General features: G+C 46.8%; 1 long non-coding RNA gene across 1 annotated transcript; it reads left to right on the top strand.

The window, feature by feature from the left end:
* The first annotated feature begins 1,616 nt into the window (after window positions 1-1,616).
* Window positions 1,617-4,283, top strand: LOC123090754 (uncharacterized). Its single transcript, XR_006442575.1, has 3 exons — window positions 1,617-2,328; window positions 2,687-2,791; window positions 2,894-4,283. It is a non-coding gene; the product is annotated as an uncharacterized lncRNA (long non-coding RNA).
* The last annotated feature ends 1,956 nt before the right edge of the window (window positions 4,284-6,239 follow it).

The following is a 6,239-nucleotide window of genomic DNA, read 5'->3' as shown; positions in this document are numbered from 1 at the left end:
GTCGTACAACCTCTCTCTTGTTGCTGGTCAAAGTGATGGTCGTCCATGCGACCCCAGATAGGCTAGCTCGCCAATAATCACGCAAGTAGCTAGTCCCCGAAGACAACCACTACATGCGTGTGGCCCAAACATATGTATGGATCATGTGTGTGTTTTAGTACACAATGGAAGAACTTTGATGTGGCACCGTGATTTCGAACTAGAAATCCCCACATTGGGTGAGGGTTAGGTTGATGATGCATATGTATGTTACACCACACTTCAAGCTGATGAAGGGGATTCATGCATGCATGCATGCATAGTATATGCGCTCAAACTTTAATTAGGTCTGAATGTCACCATGGTAACCTATCTTGTTGTCGGTCAAGGTGATCATGGATGTCCACGCAGGCCCACGAATATATAGACGTGTCGCTGATAACCACGCGAGGGAGTGTATCATTCGAAGACAACCACTACATGCATATGTATGGAGGTGATGCGTGCATGCATGTTTGAATATCGTTTCACAACATTAATGTGGTGCGCGCATCGAAAATCATACACTCTCCCCACACAAAGCGAGACCGGTTCATGACGTGTTGTTGTACTAGCCACTTCGACTTGATTGGAGGGATTCATGCGTACACATGCATGCGTACGGGCACCTTGATTGTTTTAGGTAAGTATCATTGCACAATGATTGTTTGATTTCTTTCCTAACTATTATTCATGCAAGGCTTTCCATGCTTACATTTTGTTTCCATTTTTAACTACTAGGCATGCAAGATTTGCCATACAATAGATCGTATTAATGTTTGATTTTTTCTAAACTACTGTGGGTATCCAATACACGTATTTTTATCTCCTAACTATCTATACTGGTATCTAATACTTACTAATGAAATTATGTACATAAGCGGGTATTATATACCCAGTAAATTATTTTCTAAACTACTATGTTCTTTTTTTGTTTCCTAACAATTCAATATGAGTATCTAATACGCGGATATGTATATATCCAATAAATTATTCTAGGTTCTAGCTAGTAACGAAATTATATACATACGCGGGTATGCATATACCTACTAACAAAATTATATACATGCGTGGGAATGCATATACCTACTAAAAGATTTATTTACATACGAGGGTACACATATACCAAGTAACCAAATTATCTATATATGTGGGTACCATGCAAAAAAAGTATTTGTACGAGTATGTGTATACCCAATTATGTGGTGTGTATATATGAGGGTACTATTGAAATTACGTAAAATACACGAGTATTTACATACCTAGTGACTTATTCTACGAAACAATAAGTGTTAATTTTTATACAGTATGGTATTTTAATCTCCTTCCTTTTCTATGAGGTGAAATGGATGCATGGGATGGTTAAAGAATTAAAGCCTGCCAAATTAACTAGTAATTAAGGCATTTACATTTGTTGCCAAATCATCCGCTGAACATGATCCAACGAGGGATAGCCAAGGTGCCTGGGCACCTAGGTGTCCCAAACCGGCGTCCTATATATAGGACAGAGCTATTCTGTTACTACCGGCTAATCTAAAACTAACAGACCCCAACCCGATCCCCCACCGTCGCCATGGCCACCTACTCGCGCCACCGCGGCCACCTCCCCTAGCGCGCCTCCGCTGGCCCCCTTCACCAGCGCGCCTCCATCGGCCACTGCCCAGTGCGCCGCCCCCCCCCCCCCCAACGCGCCTCCGCCGGCCCCCTTCGCCAGCGCGCCTCCATCAGCCCCTGCCCAGTGCGCTGTCGCCGCCCCCTCCCCCAGCGCGCCTCCGCCGGCCCCCTCCCCCAGCGCGCCTCTGTCGGTCCCTGGCCAGTGCGCCGCCGCCGCCCCCTACCCCAGCGCGGCTCCGCCAGCCCTTGCTAAGCGCGCCGCAGCCGACCCCCTCCCCCAACGCACCTCCGCCGCCCCCTGCCCTAGTGCGCCGCCGCCAAAACCCTGTCGGGCATGCCGCCGTCGGCCTCCTGCCCAGCACGCCGCCGCCACGACCTCCCTCCCTCAGTGCGGCGCCACCTACCTCCGAGCACCGCCGGTCTTCGCGCACAACTATCCCACTGCTGCCTCGTGCGCCAACTCTGTCCTGAGGCTAGCCACGGTGGTGGATCACCGAGGGATGGCCGGTCCTTTCCACCGGCGGCCGCACTCCCGACGTGTCTCGTGCGATTGCGCCAATAGAGGCTTGCTTCCATCACCATCCTCCTTCCAGAGTAAAATGGCAATGGCGACAACGTCCAGTAGGTCCTCCTGTGCCTCTGCTCACCCCGCCTTCACCACCGGCCAGCCGTGCAAATCCCTCTAAAAAAGTTCAGGTAAAATGTGGATCCCTGTACAAAGTTCAGTTAAGTTCAGTACAAAAAGTTCAACTAATTTCTGGCAATGTTTAAGCTAAGTTCAGTGGAAAATTCAAGCTCAGTTCAATCAAAAAATCAAGTCAAAAATTGCATGAAGCCCCTGCTGCTTGCGTTGGTGCGCTGCTGCAGGGTGATGTGAGTGACAGAGAGAGAGAGAGAGAGAGAGAGAGAGAGAGATAGCAAAATGGAATGATCTTCCACATTGACTAACTCGTGGCACAATCAGTTAATTTATTGATTTAGTCCAATTGAATTCCTAATTTTGTTTCAGTTCAATGACTGCTATCTCTCTTAGTTTTGTCCTCTTTTTATGTAGCCTCCTAGTTGAAGTTCACCTCCATGTGCTGCTCCACTCGTAGCTCCCAGCCTACCCTCGAGCAAGTATGTGCCATGCACGAGATCAGTTCAACCTGTGCACTTGGTATGATTGTGGGAATGTCTTAGCAAAAAGAGAAACCATATATTTTTGTGCAACATTTTGACCCTGTATCCCATGAGTTCCTGATTTTCGTTTGTGCAACAGCTCGACCTCGATGCTTGTGGCAGTCCCACAAGGACGAGTGTGGTCTACAATCGAGCAGTTGGTTCCCAAGAGAGTTCCTGGCCGAAGGTGGGCTTCCACGTTGAGGTGTGGAACGCAATGTACATGGAGATCCTGATGTAGTAGTAGTACAATGATGGCGATGTTGCGCAGGTGGACCTCATGGAGTTCGGCTGGGCTGGCGGCGGTCGGCGGTGGACGCGGGTCCATGAGTTGTGGGGCTCCATCTGCCGCTCGACCACCGCTTACTCCCACTCTGTTCACTGGTTTTGTTTTCACTCTCACGCCTGTTCCTCGTCGACCTGCAGTAGCAGGAGACACGAGATCACCTCCGGCACCGCTGGTCACATGAAGGCCGTCAAAGATGTTATATTCTCCGTAAAAATAGGTGTTTGCTTATCTATATTCTCTATTGTTGAATTGTAGCACACATATTTTCCTCGCGTGCCCCAGTGAGGCCGATCCCTCATCATGGAAACATAGAGCTTCCATTCACAAGTACACCAACATGTTTGGTGCTCGTTCATAAGTGCTTGTTCATGCAGATCTCATATCCTTGTGTGTGCGCCTGTGTTGATGAACTTTGTGCTAAAATGAGTTCAACTGAATTTAGACCTCTGTACAAAGTTCAACTAAGCCCTTGACACCCCTGTTACAATGTGATATACATGCTGCCAATCTCGCATTGACGATGAAAATTCATTAGAAACAAAAGTTCAATTTTGCTAATTCCTGAAGTTCTGTGGTTAGCACAAACTGGTGGTTCATTTTGCTAATTGTTGCGGCCTACAATTTCTTTTTGTTTTGCTAAAAATGGTAATTTTGGTTTGTCAGAAGATGGTGAACTATGGGAGTACTTTCCTTGCTCTTTCTGCTACATCAAGGTCGAAAAAGCCCTTCATCTGCATCCATCTGCGGCAGGAACACTGCTTTGACATCAGGAACTATATGAGAGAGTCTCTCCTCTCTTTTCCTTTTGCCTTCTAATCCCCAAGTGTTCGTTATTGCATATTAGTTTTGATCAAGACATAACCTTGAGCTAATAAAATGTTCTTGCTGGAAATGCATTTACAAAATTATTGACATCTTTTAGTTAGTAAGGCTGTAAGAAATCTAGAGATCCCTAGTATGCCAGTATATGTTTCTTTATACAATCCCAAATGAATTATATAGCTCCTGATAACAGAATAAATATTCTGGAAAAAGCTCAAATACTATCATACGGTCAGTTCAAAAAAATCTGACGAGCACTTGCAATGTACATAGTTTTTGCAGAAAAGATTTCAAAAACTCGGGTTCAACGAGTTAATGAATTGCTATAAGTTCAAATTTCCTAATATCTACAGTTCAGGTTGAGGAATTTAGGTAGTTCCCCCACGGTCCTCTACATCCAGCACCGCTGAGACGCAACCTCTTCTCCGGTTTCTCTTCATTATGACATTCTGTTGCGGTTCAACAAAAAGAACATCAGTAGTACATACATCTCTTTTCTCTCTACTACTCTTTTCTCTCACTAATTTGCTTCTCTCTGTACTGCAACATGAGGGAGGTTGGACGGACTGCACAAAAAAAGCTCAGTTCTACAGACAGCCCCCACCGCTCACACGGACTACTTCCTCCAGTCCTCATCCAGGAATGGGGCTCACATCAGTCCAACTATTCCTCCCTTATCCGTCCGAGGAAATCATCACCTACTTATGTCAAGTGTGGGAAAGGTTTGTAGATAACAGAGGGCATTGAGCTTACCATGATCCCCCTGCCTACTCCTCCTGCTGCTATCTTTTGGCTGGCAACTGTTCGCTTTTACTAAAAAGAGTTAGACTTAGATAGGATAATAGGGCACAAGAGGTTCATTGTTTAACGTTGCGTCCTGTTGGTTTTAGCACATGTGGCTTACGGAATTCTGAAATTAGCAAGACAAAAGATGTTAAATCACCAGTACATGCCTCACTTTTAACAAGGGAATATTTCTGCAGCCAATTCACATTCATTCTGTAAATCTGCAAATTCAGTATGTACAGCAGTAGCAAAAGAGCAAATATTTCTTGTATATATCCAAATTAATTCAAGTGTTTTTTGAAGCTATTGTTTGTACATCCAAAAATTTTAGTACGTAGAACCAGGTTCATACGTGAATGTACGTCCAAATCGACGTGCATAGCAAAACAACAGCAGTAGCAAGAGCAAATGTTTCTGTATGTACATCGACTCATGTGTTTTTTGAACACCCACTTTTACTTTCACTTTAGGTGAAGCAAAACAACAAAGATTTATCTTATCTTTACACCACCATTCAGTCGGCTACAGCAAGAACACCAACGATTTTAGTCTACAGCAAAACAACAGCTTCAGAGGGCAAGCAAGTTGCCGGGTCGCCGTTGCATGGAGGCAGCGCCGCCGCCACTTGGTCTCCCTCGTTTGGGCCAGCGCCAGGTCACTGGGTCGTGGACGTCACCGTGGCCAGGGTTGTCTCGGTGGCCGTCTCGTCGCCGTTGGGTGAGGATGCCGTTGGCGCCGCCGCCAGCACGCGCGAGATTGCCTGGGGGCATCGCGGTCGCGTCGTGGCTCAACCGTGGCCTCCGAGTCGCCGTCGCTAGGGGAGCGGCGCTGGCCTACTGTCAGGACCCCGACTCAATGCCACATCGATCTAGCATGTAACACCTCATATCACTTTGTGGCCTCACGCACGGTATCCCCACGGGTGTCGCCTTACCTTTGCCCGGGACCATTTGCGCCTTTTGACACACGTATATGATAGTGTCGCTAGCATCCATATGATAAGGAGCCCGGGCTGACATGGCTAGTCGTAAACCCAAAGTGGCACAAACTTACAGGGACAAGCATCCATGACCCAGCATCGAACGTGTCGGTCATCAGCGAGTGAATCCAGGCTGTAGCACTGGGCTAGCAGCACTCCGTTGAACCGGGCTGTAGCGGGCTAACAGGACTCTGGTATTCATCGCATGACATTTTCCGCGAAGGGATAGACACAGGAACGAAGAAGGACACATGCCGGCCAGCCTAAGTGTTCCGGAGCAGTAGCAAGCTACCATGGCTCAGTGGAAGCACTAGGAGACATTTCCTGGTAAGAGAGGATACTCAGGATAAACAACTAGATAGTCAGATCCCACACAAACCAAGCATTTCAATAACATACACACAATATGCTCGATATGTGCAAATACAACATGGCATCACAACATGACTCTACGACTCAAGTATTTTATTCAATAGGCTCCGAGGAGCGAGATATTACAAACATGGGTCTCATGACCCAACATTCAGAGCATACAAGTCAAGGCACATGCGGAAGCTTAACATGTCTGAG

This window comes from Triticum aestivum, chromosome 1B (assembly GCF_018294505.1).
Source record: "Triticum aestivum cultivar Chinese Spring chromosome 1B, IWGSC CS RefSeq v2.1, whole genome shotgun sequence".
Taxonomy (NCBI): Eukaryota; Viridiplantae; Streptophyta; class Magnoliopsida; order Poales; family Poaceae; genus Triticum; species Triticum aestivum.
The sequence above is the reverse complement of the archived record's forward strand: the minus strand, read 5'-3'. Positions and strand labels throughout refer to the sequence as shown.